This window comes from Mus musculus, chromosome 13 (assembly GCF_000001635.26).
Source record: "Mus musculus strain C57BL/6J chromosome 13, GRCm38.p6 C57BL/6J".
In the NCBI taxonomy this organism is placed as follows: domain Eukaryota; kingdom Metazoa; phylum Chordata; class Mammalia; order Rodentia; family Muridae; genus Mus; species Mus musculus.
In genome coordinates, this window is record NC_000079.6 from 74,408,577 (window position 1) to 74,428,020 (window position 19,444).

Genomic DNA, 19,444 nt, shown 5'->3' on the forward strand with positions numbered 1-19,444 from the left:
AGCAGGCTGTTTTTGGCATCTGCCTAGTGACTGGGTTTGGTGGTTGTTTATGGAGTGGATCCCCAAGTAGGGCAGTCTCTGGATGGTTGTTCCTTCAGGCTCTGTTCTGAACTTTGTCTCTGTAACTCCTTCCATGGGTATTTTGTTCCCCGTCCTAAGAAGGATTCTGAGCTTCTGGGCTAATATCCACTCACCAGTGGGTACATATCATGTGTGTTCTTTTGTGATTGGGTTTCCTCACTCAAGATGATATCCTCCAGATCCATTCATTTGTCTAAGAATTTCATAAATTCATTGTTTTTAATAGCTGAGTAGTACTCCATTGTGTAAATGTACCACATTTTTTGTATCCATACCTCTGTTGAGGGACATCTGGTTTCTTTCCAGCTTCTGGCTATTATAAATAAGGCTGCTATGAACATAGTGGAGCATGTGTCCTTATTACATGTTGGAACATCTTCTGGGTACAGTATTTTCAAAGAGGCAAACAACCCATAATGAGTGAGAACACTGTGAATATACAAAATGATAAAAACTTAAGATATGATTCTTCTTTATTATTAGACCAAACTGTAAAAGTAATTCATATTGATGGAATGATTGATCAGAGTAATTAATACAGTAAGGCTTTCACGTGTGCCAATTATCGTTGCAGGCATGTAAGAAGTCATAGTGGAGGGAAACCCTATGAATGTAATCAGTGTGGTTAAGCCTTTGCAAGACCCAGTTGTCTCCAATATCATAAAAGAACCCATACTGAAGAGAAACATGAATGTAATCAATGTGGTAAAGCTTTTGCAAGACCCGGTAAACTCCAAAGACATAAAAGAACACATACTGGAGAGAAACCTTATGAATGTAATCAATGTGGTAAAGCTTTTGCAAGTTCCAGTCATCTCCAATATCATAAAATAATCCATACTGGATAAAAACCTTATGGATATAATCAATGTGGTAAAGCCTTTTCAAGTCACAGTAGTCTCCAATTTCATAAAAGAACACATACTGGAGAGAAACCTTATGAATGTAGTCAATGTGGTAAAGCCTTTACAGGTCACAGCAATCTCCAAAGACATAAAAAAACACTCACCAAGAAGTTCAATGGAGCTAAATCCTGTGATCCAGGATATTAAATGGTATTAAAGGAATGGTGATGTTAGGACAAGATTCCATCCACCTAAACTTATGGATGTGAAGTTGTATAAAGGAAAACTATATCATGGTAGGCATCATTATTACCTGGTTATTGTTTTCATATGGACACAAGGAGATATAAGTATGTGTCAAATTGAAAAGGGATGGGTTATGATTGCTATACTAGGTTTTTAATTTAAGATCTAAAAGGAAATGCTTAGGTCCAGGCATAGTGGTACATGACTTAAGTCCCAGGACATGAGAGTCAAATAGATTTCTGGTTCAAGTTATCCTGGTATAGAAAAAGTTTTAGGTAAAGAAAAGCTTAGGTCCAGGCAAAGTGTAACACCCTGTATCCCAGCATTCAGAAGACAGAGCCATGCAGATCTCTGAGTTGAATGTTAATCTACTGAGCAAATTCAGTGAAGTTGTTGAAAAATAGAAAGCTGGTGGTGATAATGTAATGGAAGGGGCCATGTTCTAGCCCCAGCAAGCAGCAGTACTCAGCACTTTGTCCATGTGGCTCTGGCTTTAGAGGCAAGAACAGAAGGGACTACTGAGACAATTGATGTTGGTTAGGTTTAGTTTAAAAATTAGCGGTGATGACAAAGAAACCAGCATCACTGAGGTAAAATCTCCTGGTAAGTGTTTTCTGAGAGAACAAAGAAGTTGTGTTCCAGAGATAGCCAAGGTTTTACCTTGTGGTGCAGTTGGACTTGGTCTTGTGTAAGAATCACCCAGGTGGTATTAGTTTCGAAGGCATAAAGGTGTCATGCAGAGCACCTAAGACCTGCCACCATGAAGGGAGTATATGAGAGGAAAGCAATGAAGCCTTGTTGCAGCAGGAAAATCCAGCATATTGAAGATGTCAGTCCCATGGGATGAGCAGAAAGAATAGTAGCAGTCGTAGAGTAGAGTCAGCTGAAACCTAAAGTGCTAAAGAGGGAAGAGCTGGAGAAATGATCCAATTTCTTTTGAGGAGCACAGATGATCATGTGTGGATCACAGATACTGGAACAAGAAGCTGTAATATTGCAGTTACCTTGAAGACCCCATGATTTTGTGATATAAGAGCTATGGGATACCTACTCAGGGAAATTTCTTTCGGGGAATAAAACAAGCCAAAGAGAAAGAATTGTGCTGCAGTGAACAAAGCAGAAAGGAGTTGGAGATCTGAAGGATGCTTTGACATCAGACTTAGAGATGCAGAGTTTGGAGATTGCCCAGCTATCTTTTAGTCTTCTTTTGTTCCAGTATTTCCTCACAATGCCATTTAGAAATAGTGAAGTATATCTGGTGAATTTGGAGGTATATGATGTGCTTGCTATATGTTTTTGAAATTTTAGAGGATTTCATTTACATGATTGGATGAATCTTAGATGAGACTTTGAACTTTGGACTTTTACCATTTTTTAAAAAGATCTATTTATTATTATAAGTAAGTACACTGTAGCTGTCAGACGCACCAGAAGGGGGTTCAGATCTCATATCGGGTGGTTGTGAGCCACCATGTGGTTGCTGGGATTTGAACTCAGGACCTTTGGAAGAACAGTCAGTGCTCTTACCTGCTGAGCCATCTCACCAGCCTGAGTTTTACTATTTTTGAGACTCATTTAGATGATAGGGACTACTGAATTTGGAGCTCATGTATTTTGCATTATGCTATGTTTAAGTGTGGTCCCCATATATGCATGTTGGGGCTAGTGAGTGGAATGTGGTAGTTTGAATGTGGTAATATGGTTGTTACAGGGAGTGGCTCTATTCAGACGTGTGACCTTGTTGGAGGAAGTGGATCACTCTGGCGCTTTGAAGCCCCACTCAGTGCAGAACAGACCCTCCTATTTGCTCTCTGGAAGACAGTCTCTTCCTGGCTGCCTTTGGATCAAGATGCAGAACTCTCAGCTCCTTTTTCAGCATCGTGTTTGCCTGCATGCCTACCATGCTTCCTGCTATGATAAAAATGGACTAAATCTCTGAAACTGTAATCCAGCCCCAATAAAATGTTTGCTTTTATGTATTTATTTTTTATTAGATATTTTCTTTCTTTACAATTTATATGTTATCCCCTTTCCTGGTTTCCCCTCCTAAAACCCCCTATCCCATTTCCCCACCCCAGCTTCTATGAGGGTGTTCCCCCACCTATCCACCCACTCTTGCTTCCCTATCCTGTCTTTCCCCTACACTGGGGCAAGGAGCCTTTACTGGATCAAGGGCCTCTCCTCCCATTGATATCTAACAAGGCCATCCTCTGCTACATATGTGGCTGGAGCCATGGTCCCTCCTTGTGTACTCTTTGGTTGGTGGTTTAGTCCCTGGGAGCTCTGATGTATGTGTGTGTGGGTGAGGGGGGTCTGGTTGGTTCATATTAGTGTTGTCTGAAACCACAAGTGTGCCTGAGGGACTGCAGAGCCCTTGACTACCTTTCTGATCACCTCTGCTCCCAAAGAGCTCAAGGACATGGGGCCTCTGCTTGAAAGATAGATTAGTAGTAACTGGAGAGTCAGAAATATAGTTTAGGGGTCACTTTTAATTATTTTTGTAGGAGTGGTAAAGTTTGTGTTTACTTAATTTCTATACATGTACAGTCAAACATAACATTGGTCAAGTACATGTTTTTCCTGTTGGATTTTTCATAGTTCTTTGGACGAAAACATGTTTATTTTGGGGTTAATATTTTTTAGTTTTCTCCTTTGTTCTTTCTCAAATATTGTACATGTTCTTGATTGTTATAACTTTGTGATAAGTACAAAAGTCACAGTGTATCAATGTATGTACCATTCCTTAGTAATCCTATTGAAAATTTTATTGAGTTTTTTCACATGCCATTTAGCTTTGATATCAGATCTCCTTTTATAAATTCTTATGTGTTTTCTTCGGATTTCTTTGAATGTGTGCTGCAAATTGAGCATAGCCAACATCTTTTTGTTTCTTTTAAAATACATAATTTTAATAGTGTTTACTGTAGTATGTAAAGGGGTAAAATACTTTATTTTACATAATCGCTTATTTAGCAAACTATAATAACTGTATAAAACTGAAACTGATAGGAAAGTATACAAAGCCATAGAAAAAGGACTTTAGGATAGAATTTATTGACACAGAACTTGTTGTTGGTCACATAAAAGCTATCCTACCAAGTATGATTTAATTGAGAAGCCAAAAATTGAAAATTAAATATGGTTCAGAATTGAACAATGAATCTGACTGTGACATGCAATTGCTTATTATCATACAAAATAAAATTTGATGACAGACACTGGGATTCTCCACAGATATCTACTGCAGTAAATCTCCAACCCAAATAAGCCCGGATGAAGAAAACACAACTCAATTAATATGAATACAAGCTGCATGTCTAGATTGGGCAGATCTACCACTACACTACCATCTTCCCTATCTATGAAATTTCTTATTCCTTGCAGTTTCTCCAAGCCACATGCTTCTGCTCCACTTTCCTTCCACCTGCTCCTCCATTGCCCTCTCTTCTCCTCCTTCACTCTCAGCCTTACAGCTCCACCTTCCCTTCTCCAGCCCAGTCACTGGCCCTAGACTTTATTTTACAAATTAAGGTGGGGAGAAGGTTCACTAGAAGTCACTACCTGAGAGCAGAATTAGCTTCAAAATACAAGCAACTACAGGGCTATCCATAACACTTCCCCCTTTCTGTTCAATTAAAAGACTCTTAGATATAAATTGAGCACAACTATTACCATTTTGTAATTAATAAAGTACAAGATAGACCTAACACCCAGTCCATCATTTTTGTCAGTTAAATACAACCTCCATCACCTGTCCTAACTTAAAAGACTTATGATTCTACACCTAACTCATGTCCTGGGTTTAGATTGTATGCCATCTGAAAACCATCCTCTAAAATCTATATCATCTTTCTTAATGGTAATCAGCTTGGGTTAGCTATGAGACTACCAGTCTTCAACCCCCTCAGAAATCCAAGAATGACTAATATTACCTGAAAATATGAGAAGTACAAAATATATCTTCCAAAACTTAGCCAATCTATAGAGACCACTAATCACTTGGATAATCCCTTATACTTCAAAATGTTGGAGCATCAGTCTTCTTCAGCCTTCTGGACCAGGATCATCTGTCAGACCTTTGTAATGCAGAATTTTGAAGGGCTGATTACCCTGTCTTGGCAGAGATTTTCAGTCGACTGTTAAACATAGTGTGTCCTTTTTCTGGGCAGTATTTTGTCTGTAGATGAAATGAGGCAATTCTTACCTAGTAGCTGTCTCGCCACAACTGGAGCAACTCCATTGGTGCTCAATTTCTTCTTTGAATCCAGCAAAGGGGTGTTGTCAGGAGCAGGCAGGTCTCTAGTCAAATGATCTTTAATAAAGAGATGTCCATAAATGCCATAGTCTGTGGACTTGTGATGCCTTTGAAGACTATCTATCTACCCAAAGCATTTCTGAACTGTTAAGCCTTGACTACTCTCAGCAATTTCTAATTGAAATATCTCAGAAACACCCTTTTAATTAGCTCAGGAATATGAGTTTGCTATCTGGCCCTTAACTTGTATTGCTGAATCATCTAAAAACAGTTTATAATAGCAGTTTTAGAAGGCCTGGTTCTAAGCCTTGTATTCTTAAATGTGTTATATAGGGACAATGCCCATGAGAGAGTAACAATATTAATCCCAATTTATATCAATATGAAATTCATACCAATGAAAACCTTAAGTTTATATCAAATAAATTCTGTACTAATATAAGATATAGCTATGTATTATTTTGCTTAAGAGTAAATTTGCTATCCTATCCCTATTTGTCTATTTCTATAATTTCTATGATATTACCATATCCCTCCTGTCTTTCCCATCCCTTCCCTTTTACCTAAGAAGGAAGGATAGAGAAGAGGAAAGCAAAGATAGAAATCCCCTAGTTTAAGCTCTCTACTTCCCTCCATGTCCAAAGCTACCTTTGTAAAGTATCCCTTAAATGACAATATATCTATAATTCATAAAATAATCAGAACCATCCACCCCAACATAAGGTACTGGAACAATGATCTTTTGTCTGCTTCCAGCTGAATGGGGCCAAAGAATTCACCTCTGGGGGCCCAAAGGGAAATAGGAAAGTTGGCTTTGTCAAAGGAAAGCTAGCTGGCATCATTTGCCTTCCAGTCACTATGTGTTGAGAAAGTTCTTTGCTTAGCTGACATCTTGACTATGACAGTCTGAAAGGCAGGATAGGCAAGCTACCTGTTCTGGAAAACTTCTGGAAGCAAGTCTTTAAATGAAGCATCTTCAATATAGTTAAGGTAGAGACAAGTGCGAAGCTGGAATCTCAGCATCCCAGAGTGTGAATCTTTTCAGGGCTGTTTTTCTCTTCTTTCATCCTGAAGTACACAAAACTTACAAGCAACTTATAGTCCTGTAAAGACATTCACATGGAATATGCAGGGTATACAGATTGATCAATGAAGATCACTGAAGAAAGATGATTGCCTTTCTTCAGGTTAGTTTGATCACGTAATCAAACTGCAATATAACTTTGTATACTTGCCCTCATAAAGGATGGTAAGTAATAACAAGTCACAAGAAATTTGTACCCAATAAGTGTTATTGGCAGTGTATAGACATTTTAGTCTTAGCCAGTTCCAGAGCTGTCTCCATATACAGACATAGACATTACCACATATACATCACCTATTTTGTTGATTGTGTTAGTCTCCCTTTTCTTCTCTGTTGCCAAGGTCTTCAGATTTCCCTTTGTCATGTCTGATTTTTATCAACTTGGAAGGAACCCACAGCTTTTCTTTTCCTGTGGAAACAGGCATAACACATTTCCCATTTTTCATTCTGATATCAGAATATCCTTAATATAAACAGGCTGGTTTAGTTCAATAGGTTTTTTTTTTTTCCACAATCCAGTGTCTTTCAACAGTGGTGGTGTTTTGTTCATTGGCATTTAAAACATGTAAGGTTAATAAAGCACTCTGTAATCTATCTTTGGGGTTTCTTGTTGATCCCTTTTGCCTATTAAGCATCTCCCTTAGAGTTCGATTAGATCTATCCACAATCGCTTGTCCTGTAGGATTGTGTGATAATGCCTGTAACATGTATTATATTATAATATTCAAAAAACTGCTTTATTTTATTAGAGGTTCATGCCATAATGAAAGACCCACAACGTGAGGACTCCCCCACGTTCTGACTCAGGAGAGGCGACACCCCAAAATCACCAACGAGTGATTTTGTAATTAGTAATTAGTGGGCCCGTTTTGAGGCACCTTGGAGACCAGAGCCTGGCGTTAGATTTTCAAGCTCTCCCTACCTTTAGCCATGTTGCAGCCCCAACTGGGGCGAGTCAAAGGGAATCCCATGTCGATCTCATTTTGTAGCTGTGTAGACCGCCATTGGCTTCCGGGCTATTTTTTTAGCCTCTAACAGAATTCTCTCTCGCTCTTTGGTTGTTAAGAGCATCTGCAACCGCTGTTGACAGTCATCCCAAGTAGGCTGATGAGAGAACATAAGGAACTCCACCAACCCTGTGAGGCGTTGGGGATCCTGAGAAAGGGGGTGGTTAATTTTCCAGTTATAAATACCAGCAGAGGAAAATGACCAGTACTGAAGGGTTTAAAGTTTGGGCAGGTCCACCAGAGTCCACCCGGACTCTGCGCTTTGTGGCTCCCTGTGGCTCCATGTACCCACAGCGGTCCGCCTCTCGACGTTCCAAGGGGTTTGGGGTTCCCTCAGCGGCTGGGGTTGAGGCTGTGGATAAGGGGGAGGTAGTGGACTAGGCCACTCAGAAGGCTTCATACAACCACAATTTTGAGAGGCAAAAACCTAATTTTAACAGTGTAAACAATCTATTTTCTTTAAAAATGAACTCCAAAAACATTACTTGTTACAAATTTTGGCTGTCCGTTCCTGCACACAAACACAAGAAGGTGTAGCCGCCAATATATCTATTATAAATCAGATTTCTAGGATAAGAATTACACAGAATATTACCCAATTCAGGCGTATCTTTAGAGACCTGTTCCCATGGGTTGGCTCATGCTGCATGTTGTAGTTCTAAATTACTCTAACCCAGAGTTACCAGTTTTAAGTCAACTTTTTGTTACCAATGTTACAAATTTTTAATCATAACCAATAACTTATGAGACACTAATCTATAACCAAGACATATAAAACATATTTATTCTTTTGAAACTATTTAGAAGCAAAAATGAAATGGCCGTATACATTTGCCCATTTAAACCAAACAAAATTCTTAATTTTTTAGCTGTAATTTCAAGAGAGGAGCACCTTGTCACCTGATGAATCTAATAATCACAAGCACAGAGATTTTTATAGGAAAAACAGCCATCTGTTCCCTTACCATAGAACTTGAGAAGCTGTTGGTCCCTATAAGAGCAGCGTTTATAATCAGCTCCTAGCAGGGCTTCTCCAGCCACACTAGATTCCTAACTACAGGTGCAGGGCTCCAAAGACCAATTGATACTGTTTATTTTATTTTATTTTACCAAATTATCCCCAGATAGTCGGAGAGTACTGCTTTTCTCAAAACCCATTCTCTCACATCTCAGGTGTAAACTATCTCTAGTCAGGGTATAAAGCACCTATGAGAATTACCTTTGCTTTTCTAGATTTTCACATAGCTCTAAACACATACACAAAAACACATAAAACAGAAACCAACAGATCCAGATACACTCGACCCTTTCTTGTCCTCCACAAGCAGGCAAAAGAATTAGACGATGTTGGAGGGGGAAGCTTCCGCTTCAACAGAACTCGGTCCCTCTGACCGATCCAGAGACAGCCAGGCGTCCCTGGCTCTCCTTACCTCCCAGGGCGTCCCCCAGGGCCACAGCCTGTGGTCCTCCTAGCACGTCTGCCAACCACAGTCCTCCAGTCCTTACGGCCCAAAAGGACAGCTGCAAAATATAGACGCGTGCATTTCAGAAAACCCCATCACCCCATCGTCTACAAACACCGTCGTCCACTTCTACCTAGACGACCAAAACCAGAGAAGCACACTTGTTCCTCACTCTGCCAGGTGTAAAACCAAGGCACGAGGTGGGACTCAAACCCACGATCTCGTAACCCTGAAACCAAGACACAAATTCAATAAACTCAGATGGATCCAAACTCAGACTTCGCCGTGCTTCAGAAACATAGGACAAGACACAAACAACCCAACACAACAAGCACATGTTCCAATGTTCGTTTCAGAAAACAGACACTCAAAACAGAGACACCGGCCAGCACACACACAAGAGGGGATCCCCATACCTCCAAGTCGGTTCTCGGGTGTGAGGGGTGGTCGCGTTTCCCGGCCAATGCACCAAACGAAAGACCCACAACGTGAGGACTCCCCCACGTTCTGACTCAGGAGAGGCGACACCCCAAAATCATCAACGAGAAACGGTCTTGCTGCAAATTGCAAGAGGATTTTTATTCAAGAGTGCTCTCGGGCCCACGGTCATACACCACGCAGGGGTAGAGGACTGTGGCGCCCCAGTAGCTGAGTAAGGGGGTATTTAAAGGAAGGAACCACAACTCAAGGAGGTGGGAAGGGCGTTGTTGGAAAATACCAAAAATACCAGTTAAGAGTCACAAGGAAGTACAAAGTCACAGGTGTCACAAGGAATACCTGGTAATTTTTAACTCTCAAGACAGTTTCTAAGAGCCCCTAACGATAGCACATTTGCATTGCAGGTTCCAGCAATGGTCAGGGTGGGTCAGGGTGACTTTCTTTGAATGAACACTCTTTGAACCCAGGAAGCGGGTGGGTGGAGGAAGGAATGTCGCTATCTGTTTTATGATTAGCATACCTTGGAGCATTGAGTTTACTACTCTTTCAATACCATTGTTCATTTTAATTTGTATTGGTATTCCCATAATGGCCATAACTTCTAACAAATGTGTAATTACAGATTCAGCTTTTTCTGACGCTAATACAGTTGCACATTAAAATTCTGTGTGGAGAGCCGTGGGCAATCGCCATTACAAGATGGCAATGGCTTCCACAGTGCCTAAATAGTAAACAAGCAATGTGCACAGGTGCAAGAGTAAATTCGTGCCAAGTCACTGCCCATCCCAAGGTGTAGTAGTGGGGTGATGAGTGAGCAGCTAATCAAGAGCTGACACGTCACACAGAGGGGTATTTAAACAGCTCCATTTTCTGGGTTCGGGGTCTTCCTTATGATTAAGCAATAAAGCTTTGCCGTAAAAAGACCCGGTTGTCCGAGTGTGTTTTGCTGGCGAGACGTTACAAAGACAATTCTGCACCCAGGAGCTAAGTCTGTTTCACAGCCCTCTGTACACAGGTTCTGACAGGAAAGAGCTAGTCTCCCAGGAATGCTCTCTCTCCTGGGCTCAGAGGTAAGATCACCATTTCCTCTCTCTCTCTCTCTCTCGTTTTTCTCTCTTTTTTTTTTTTGATTTAAGTTTCATTGCATTATTATGAGAAAAGATACATAATTTTAATTTATCTGAATTTGTTAACATTTTAAAACATATTTTGAGTAAATAGAATTACATCACATTCTCCTTTTATACCCAAACTCTTCCCAGAGACCCCCTTCAGTACCTGCCATACCTTTCTTTTTTTTATCATATTCTTTAAAATTTATAAAATTCTGTAACAATAAATATAAGTATTATAAAAGTTCTTTGATATAAAAAATCAATAGAACAGTTTTATGTAGATGCTTGTTAACATCAATACTGAAGATACATACATTTTTGTTAATTTAATTTTTAAATAACTCTAAATATATTAAGAATATGATATTTATTTCCTTTTTAATATTTTTATTAGGTATTTTCCTCATTTACATGTCCAATGCTATCCCAAAAGTCCCCCATACCCTCACCCCCATTCCCCTACCCACCCACTCCCACTTTATGGCCCTGGTGTTCCCCTGTACTGGGGCATATAAAGTTTGCATGACCAATGGGCCTCTCTTTACACTGATGGCCAACTAGGCCATCTTTTGATACATATGCAGCTAGAGACAAGAGCTCTGGAGTACTGGTTAGTTCATATTGTTGTTCCACCTATAGGGTTGCAGATCCCTTTAGCTCCTTGGGTACTTTCTCTAGCTCCCCCATTGGGGGCCCTGTGTTCCATTTAATAGCTGACTGTGAGCATCCACTTCTGTGTTTGCTAGGCCCCGGCATAGTCTCACAAGAGACAGCTATATCAGGGTCCTTTCAGCAAAATCTTGCTAGTGTATGCAATGGTGTCAGCTTTTGGAGGCTGATTATGGGATGGATCCCTGGATATGGCAGTCTCTAGATGGTCCATCCTTTTGTCTCAGCTCCAAACTTTGTCTCTGTAACTCCTTCCATGGGTGTTTTGTTTCCTATTCTAAGAAGGGGCAAAGTGTCCACACTTTGGTCTTCGTTCTTCTTGAGTTTCATGTGTTTCGCAAATTGTATCTTATATCTTGGGTATTCTAAGTCTCTGGGCTAATATCCACTTATCAGTGAGAACATATCATTTGAGTGCTTTTGTGATTGGGTTACCTCACTCAGGATGATGCCCTCCAGGTCCAACCATTTGCCTAGGAATTTCATAAATTCATTCATTTTAATAGCTGAGTAGTACTCCATTGTGTAAATGTACCACATTTTCTGTATCCATTCCTCTGTTGAGGGGCATCTGGGTTCTTTCCAGCTTCTGGCTATTATAAATAACGCTGCTATGAACATAGTGGAGCATGTGTCCTTCTTACCAATTGGAACATCTTCTGGATATATGCCCAGGAGAGGTATTGAGGGATCCTCCGGTAGGACTATGTCCAATTTTCTAAGAAACCGCCAGACTGATTTCCAGAGTGGTTGTACAAGCTTGCAATCCCACCAACAATGGAAGAGTGTTCCTCTTTCTCCACATCCTCACCAGCATCTGCTGTCACCTGAATTTTTGATCTTAGCCATTCTGACTGGTGTTAGATGGAATCTCAGGGTTGTTTTGATTTGCATTTCCCTGATGATTAAGGATGTTGAACATTTTTTCAGGTGCTTCTCAGCCATTCGGTATTCCTCAGGTGAGAATTCTTTGTTTAGCACTGAGCCCCATTTTTTAATGGAGTTATTTGATTTTCTGGAGTCCACCTTGAGTTCTTTATATATATTGGATATCAGTGCTCTATCTGATTTAGGATAGGTAAAAATCCTTTCCCAATCTGTTGGTGGCATTTTTGTCTTATTGGCAGTGTCTTTTGCCTTACAGAAGCTTTGCAGTTTTATGAGGTCCCATTTGTCCATTCTCGATCTTACAGCACAAGCCATTGCTGTTCTATTCAGGAATTTTTCCCCTGTGGCCATATTTTCAAGGCTTTTCCCCACTTTCTCCTCTATAAGTTTCACTGTCTCTGGTTTTATGTGGAGTTCCTTGATCCACTTAGATTTGACCTGAGTACAAGGAGATAGGAATGGATCAATTCGCATTCTTCTACATGATAACCACCAGTTGTGCCAGCACCATAGTTGAAAATGCTGTCTTTTTTCCACGGAATGGTTTTAGCTCCCTTGTCAAAGATCAAGTGACCACAGGTGTGTGGGTTCATTTCTGGGTCTTCAATTCTATTCCATTGGTCTACCTATCTGTTGCTGTACCAGTACCATGCAGTTTTTATCACAATTGCTCTGTAGTACAGCTTTAGGTCAGGCATGGTGATTCCACCAGAGGTTCTTTTATCCTTGAGAAGAGTTTTTGCTATCCTAGGTTTTTTGTTATTCCAGATGAATTTGCAGATTGCCCTTTCTAATTCGTTGAAGAATTGAGTTGGAATTTTGATGGGGATTGCTTTGAATCTGTAGATTGCTTTTTGGCAAGATAGCCATTTTTACAATGTTGATCCTGCCAATCCATGAGCATGGGAGATCTTTCCATCTTCTGAGATCTTCTTTAATTTCTTTCTTCAGAGACTTGAAGTTCTTATCATACAGATCTTTCACTTCCTTAGTTAGAGTCACGCCAAGGTATTTTATATTATTTGTGACTATTGAGAAGGGTGTTGTTTCCCTAATTTCTTTCTCAGCCTGTTTATTCTTTGTGTAGAGAAAGGCCATTGACTTGTTTGAGTTAATTTTATATCCAGCTACTTCAATGAAGCTGTTTATCAGGTTTAGGAGTTCTCTGGTGGAATTTTTAGGGTCACTTCTATATACTATCATATCATCTGTAAAACGTGATATTTTGACTTCTTCCTTTCCAATTTGTATCCCCTTGATCTCCTTTTGTTGTCTAATTGCTCTGGCTAGGACTTCAAGTACAATGTTGAATAGGTAGAGAGAAAGTGGGCAGCCTTGTCCAGTCCTTGATTTTAGTGGGATTGCTTCCAGCTTCTCACCATTTACTTTGATGTTGGCTACTGGTTTGCTGTAGAGTGCTTTTATCATGTTTAGGTATGGGCCTTGAATTCCTGATCTTTCCAAGACTTTTATCATGAATGGGTGTTGCATTTTGTCAAATGATCATGTGGTTTTTTTTCTTTGAGTTTGTTTATATAATGGATTACGTTGATGGATTTCCATATATTAAACTATTCCTGTATCCCTGGAATAAAACCTACTTGGTCAGGATGGATGATTGTTTTGATGTGTTCTTGGATTCGGTTAGCGCAAATTTTATTGAGTATTTCTGCATCGATATTCATAAGGGAAATTGGTCTGAAGTTCTCTATCTTTGTTGGATCTTTCTGTGGTTTAGGTATCAGAGTAATTGTGGCTTCATAGAATGAGTTGGGTAGAGTACCTTCTGCTTCTATTTTGTGGAATAGTTTGTGAAGAACTGGAATTAGATCTTCTTTGAAGGTCTGACAGAACTCTGCATTAAACCCATCTGGCCCTGGGCTTTTTTTGGTTGGGAGACTATTAATGACTGTTTCTATTTCCTTAGAGGATATAGGTCTGTTTAGATCATTAACCTGATCCTGATTTAACTTTGTTACCTGGTATCTGTCTAGAAATTTTTTCCATTTCGTCCAGGTTCTCCAGTTTTGTTGAGTATAGCCTTTTGTAGAAGGATCTGATGGTGTTTTGGATTTCTTCAGGATCTGTTGTTATGTCTCCCTTTTCATTTCTGATTTTGTTAATTAGGATGCTGTCGGTTTGCCCTCTAGTGAGTCTGGCTCAGGGTTTATCTATCTTGTTGATTTTCTCAAAGAACCAGCTCCTTTTTTGGTTGATTCTTTGAATAGTTCTTCTTGTTTCCACTTGGTTGATTTTGCCCCTGAGTTTGATTATTTCCTGCCTTCTACTCCTCTTGGGTGAATTTGCTTCCTTTTGTTCTAGAGCTTTTAGGTGTGTTGTCAAGCTGCTAGTGTGTGCTCTCTCTAGTTTCTTTTTGGAGGCACTCAGAGCTGAGTTTTCCTCTTAGAAATGCTTTCATTGTGTCCCATAAGTTTGGGTATGTTGTGGCTTCATTTTCATGAAACTCTAAAAAGTCTTTAATTTCTTTCTTTATTCCTTCCTCGACCAAGGTATCATTGAGAAAAGTGTTGTGCAGTTTCCACGTGAATGTTGGCTTTCTATTATTTATGTTGTTATTGAAGATCAGCCTTTGTCTATGGTGATCTGATAGGATGCATGGGACAATTTCAATATTTTTGTATCTGTTGAGGCCTGTTTTGCGACCAATTATATGGTCAATTTTGGGGAAGGTCCTGTGAGGTGCTGAGAAGAAGGTATATCCTTTTGTTTTAGAAAAAAATGTTCTGTAGATATCTGTTAAATCCATTTGTTTAATAACTTCTGTTAATTTCACTGTGTCCCTGTTTAGTTTCTGTTTCCACGATCTGTCCATTGATGAAAGTGGTGTGTTGAAGTCTCCCACTATTATTGTGTGAGGTGGAATGTGTGCTTTGAGCTTTACCAAATTTTCTTCAATGAATGTGACTGCCCTTGCATTTGAAGCATAGATATTCAGAATTGAGAGTTCTTCTTGGAGGATTTTACCTTTGATGAGTATGAAGTGTCCCTCTTTGTCTTTTTTGATAACTTTGGGTTGGAAGTCGATTTTATTCGATATTAGAATGGCTACTCCAGCTTGTTTCTTCAGACCATTTGCTTGGAAAATTGTTTTCCAGCCTTTTACTCTGAGGTAGTGTCTGTCTTTTTTCCTGAGATGGGTTTCCTGTAAGCAGCAAAATGTTGGGTCCTGTTTGTGTAACCAGTCTGTTAGTCTATGTCTTTTTATTGGGGAATTGAGTCCATTGATATTAAGAGATATTAAGGAAAAGTAATTGTTGCTTCCTTTTATTTTTGTTGTTAGAGTTGGCATTCTGTTCTTGTGGCTGTCTTCTTTTTGGTTTGTTGAGGGATTACTTTCTTGCTTTTTCTAGGGCGTGGTTTCCGTCCTTGTATTGGTTTTTTTCTGTTATTATCCTTTGAAGGGCTGGATTCGTGGAAAGACAATGTGTGAATTTGGTTTTGTCATGGAATACTTTGGTTTCTCCATCTATGGTAATTGAGAGTTTGGCTGGGTATAATAGCCTGGGCTGGCATTTGTGTTCTCTTAGTGTCTGTATAACATCTGTCCAGGATCTTCTGGCTTTCATAGTCACTGGTGAAAAGTCTGGTGTAATTCTGATAGGCCTGCCTTTATATGTTACTTGACCATTCTCCCTTACTGCTTTTAATATTCTATCTTTATTTAGTGCATTTGTTGTTCTGATTATTATGTGTCTGGAGGAATTTCTTTTCTGGTCCAGTCTATTTGGAGTTCTGTAGGCTTCTTGTATGATCATGGGCATCTCTTTATGTTTGGGAAGTTTTCTTCTATTATTTTGTTGAAGATATTTGCTGGCCCTTTAAGTTGAAAATCTTCATTCTCATCCACTCCTATTATCCGTAGGTTTGGTCTTCTCATTGTGTCCTGGATTTCCTGGATGTTTTGAGTTAGGATCCTTTTGCTTTTTGTATTTTCTTTGATTGTTGTGCCGATGTTCTCTATGGAATCTTCTGCACCTGAGATTCTCTCTTCCATTTCTTGTATTCTGTTGCTGATGCTCGCATCTATGGTTCCAGATTTCTTTCCTAGGGTTTCTATCTCCAGCGTTGCCTCGCTTTGGGTTTTCTTTATTGTGTCTACTTCCCTTTTTAGTTCTAGTATGGTTTTGTTCATTTCCATCACCTGTTTGGATGTGTTTTCCTGTTTTTCTTTAAGGACTTTTACTTGTTTGGTTGTGTTTTCCTGTTTTTCTTTAAGGACCTGTAACTCTTTAGCAGTGCTCTCCTGTATTTCTTTAAGTGAGTTATAAAAGTCCTTCTTGATGTCCTCTACCATCATCATGAGAAATGTTTTTAAATCTGGGTCTAGATTTTCGGTTGTGTTGGGGTGTCCAGGACTAGGTGGGGTGGGAGTGCTGCGTTCTGATGATGGTGAGTGGTCTTGATTTCTGTTAGTAGGATTCTTACGTTTGCCTTTCGCCACCTGGTAATCTCTGAAGCTAGCTGTTATAGTTGTCTCTGGTTAGAGCTTGTTTCTCAGGTGACTCTGTTAGCCTCTATAAGCAGACCTGGGAGGCTAGCTCTCTCCTTAGTTTCAGTGGGCAGAGTATTCTCTGCAGGCAAGCTCTCTTCTTGCAGGGAAGGTACCCAGATATCTGGTGTTCGAACCTGCCTCCTGGCAGAAGTTGTGTTCCACTCACCAGAGGTCTTAGGATCCCGTGGGGAATACTGTGTTGGCCCTTGCGGGTGTCGGGAGACTCCGCTGGCAAGGCACCCTGGTGCTCGAGTCTACATTGGTTTTTAAATTGTATTCTTTCCTATTCTCTTCCTATAATAAGTTAATACTGCCTTGATTATCTTCTTAACTACATCCTGAATAGAAATTATACTAGTCCTAACAGTCTGACTTCCGCATATGTTATGTCATGCACATAACACACTCCTACTATAAATACCAACTTCAAGTTCCTGTTTTATTGTCAGAATCTTTTCGTTTAGTTAGTTATATTTTGGCCCTGTAGAAGCATTTTTCTCTGAGGTAACATGATTGTTGCTCTTTCTAGATCTCCAGTTTCATCAGTTTAAAAATGTAGGATGAGCCTTTGTACAAACACCAAAAAGTACAGATATCCCCTTGCAGAGGACTATATTGCCAGTTCACTCATCATTCATCTTGCCATAGCATCATCAGTGTTGGATTCATGGAAAGGCAGGAAGATTTGTGAGAAACGTGAAGATCTGGAAAGACCAAATATAGGAGTGTTAAGACACACGCCATACAACCATTTCTTCAAATTAGGTAAGGATGGAAGCTCAGGTATTTGTAGTGGCCATGTAAACCAGAGGACATGAATTCCATAAAAAGAGCCCTTTGATCAAAGGAATATAATTGAAGACCCAGAAATGAACTCTCACAACTATGGTCAGTTGATCTTTGATGAAAGATCTAAAAACATCCAGTGGTCAAAAGACAACATTTTCAACAAATGGTGCTGGTTCAACTGGATGTCAGCGTGTAGAAGACTGCAAATTGATCCATTCTTATCTCCTTGTATGAAGCTCAAGTCCAAGTGGATCAAAGACCTCCACATAAAACCAGATACATTGAAACTAATAGAAGAGAAAGTGGGGAGGAGCCTCAATCTCATGGGCACAGGGAGAAATTTCCTGAACAGAACACCAATGGCTTATGCTCTAAGATCAACAATAGATAAATGGAACCTCATAAAATTGCAAAGCTTCTGCATGGCAAAGGACACTGTCAGTAGGCCAAAATGGCAACCAACAGATTGGGAAAAGATCTTTACCAATCCTACATGTGACAGAGGGCTAAGAAAGTTAATGTGACCTGTTATCTGTCTAGAAATTTGTCCATTTCGTCCAGGTTCTCCAGTTTTCTTGAGTATAGCCTTTTGTAGAAGGATCTGATGGTGTTTTGGATTTCTTCAGGATCTGTTGTTATGTCTCCCTTTTCATTTCTGATTTTGTTAATTAGGATGCTGTCCGTTTGCCCTCTTGTGAGTCTGGCTCAGGGTTTATTTATCTTGTTGATTTTCTCTTTCTTTAGGTTAGGGAAGTTTTCTTCTATAATTTTGTTGAAGATATTTACTGATCTTTTAAGTTGGGAATCTTCACTCTCTTCTATACTTATAATCCTTAGGTTTGGTCTTCTCATTGTATCCTGGATTTTCTGGATGGTTTGGGTTAGGACCTTTTTTTTGCTTTTTGCATTTTCTTTGACTGTTGTGTCAATCTTTTCTATGGTATCTTCTGCACCTGAGATTCTCTCTTCTATCTCTTGTATCCTGTTGGTGATGCTTACATATATGACTCCTGATCTTTTTCCTAAGTTTTCTAACTCCAGGGTTGTCTCCCTTTGTGATTTCTTTATTGTTTCTACTTCCATTTTTAGATTCTGGATGGCTTTGTTCAATTCCTTCACCTTTTGGTTTTTACTTTGGTTTTTCTTGCAGTCATTTCTGAGATGATCCCACTCACCACATTTTTATTTATTTACTTTTATTAGATATTTTCTTTATACACATTTCTAATGCTACCCCAAAAGTTCCCTATACCTCCCTCTGCCCTGCTCCCCTACCCACCCACTTCTGCTTCTTGGCCCTGGCATTCCCCTGTACTGGGGCATATAAAGTTTGCAATACCAAGGGGCCTCTCTTCCCAGTGATGGCCGACTAGGCCATCTTCTGCTACATATGCAGCTAAAGACACGAACTCTGGGGGGTACTGGTTAGTTCATATTGTTGTTCCACCTATAGGGTTGCAGACCCCTTCAGCTTCTTGGGTGCTTTCTCTAGCTCCTCCATTGGGGGCCCTGTGTTCCATCTTATAGATGACTGTGAGCATCCACTTCTGTATTTGCCAGGCACTGGAATAGCCTCACTGGAGACAGCTATAACAGGGTCCCTTCAGCAAAATCTTGCTGGCATATGCAATAGTGTCTGGGTTTGATGGCTGATTATGGGATGGATCCCCGGGTGGGGTAGTCCCTGGGTGGTCCATCCTTTCGTCTTAGCTCCAAACTTTATCTCTGTAACTCCTTTCATGGGTATATAAGGAGGAATGAATATCCACCCATTGGTCTTCCCTCTTTTTGATTTTCTTTTGTTTTGCAAATTGTATCTTGGGTGTTCTACGTTTCTGGGCTAATATCCACTTATCAGTGAGTGCATATCTATTGACTTCTTTTGTGATAGGGTTACCTCACTAAGGATGATATCCTCCAGTTACATTCATTTGTCCAAGAATTTCATAAATTCATTGTTTTTAATAGCTGAGTAGTACTCCATTGTGTAAAATACACATTTTCTGTATCCATTCTTCTGTTGAGGGACATCTGGGTTCTTTCTAGCTTCT

At 39.8% G+C, this 19,444-nt stretch overlaps 1 long non-coding RNA gene across 2 annotated transcripts; it reads right to left on the minus strand.

Moving 5' to 3' along the window:
• Positions 1-409: 409 nt before the first annotated feature.
• Gm41004 lies at positions 410-8,092 on the minus strand. Of its 2 annotated transcripts, none has more exons than XR_873675.2 (4): positions 7,434-8,092; positions 6,359-6,920; positions 5,377-5,484; positions 410-510 (listed from the first exon to the last, which is right to left on the minus strand). It is a non-coding gene; the product is annotated as a predicted gene, 41004 (long non-coding RNA). The 2 variants fall into 2 exon arrangements; XR_873674.1 differs by lacking the exon at positions 410-510 and adding an exon at positions 4,208-5,286.
• Positions 8,093-19,444: the final 11,352 nt, after the last annotated feature.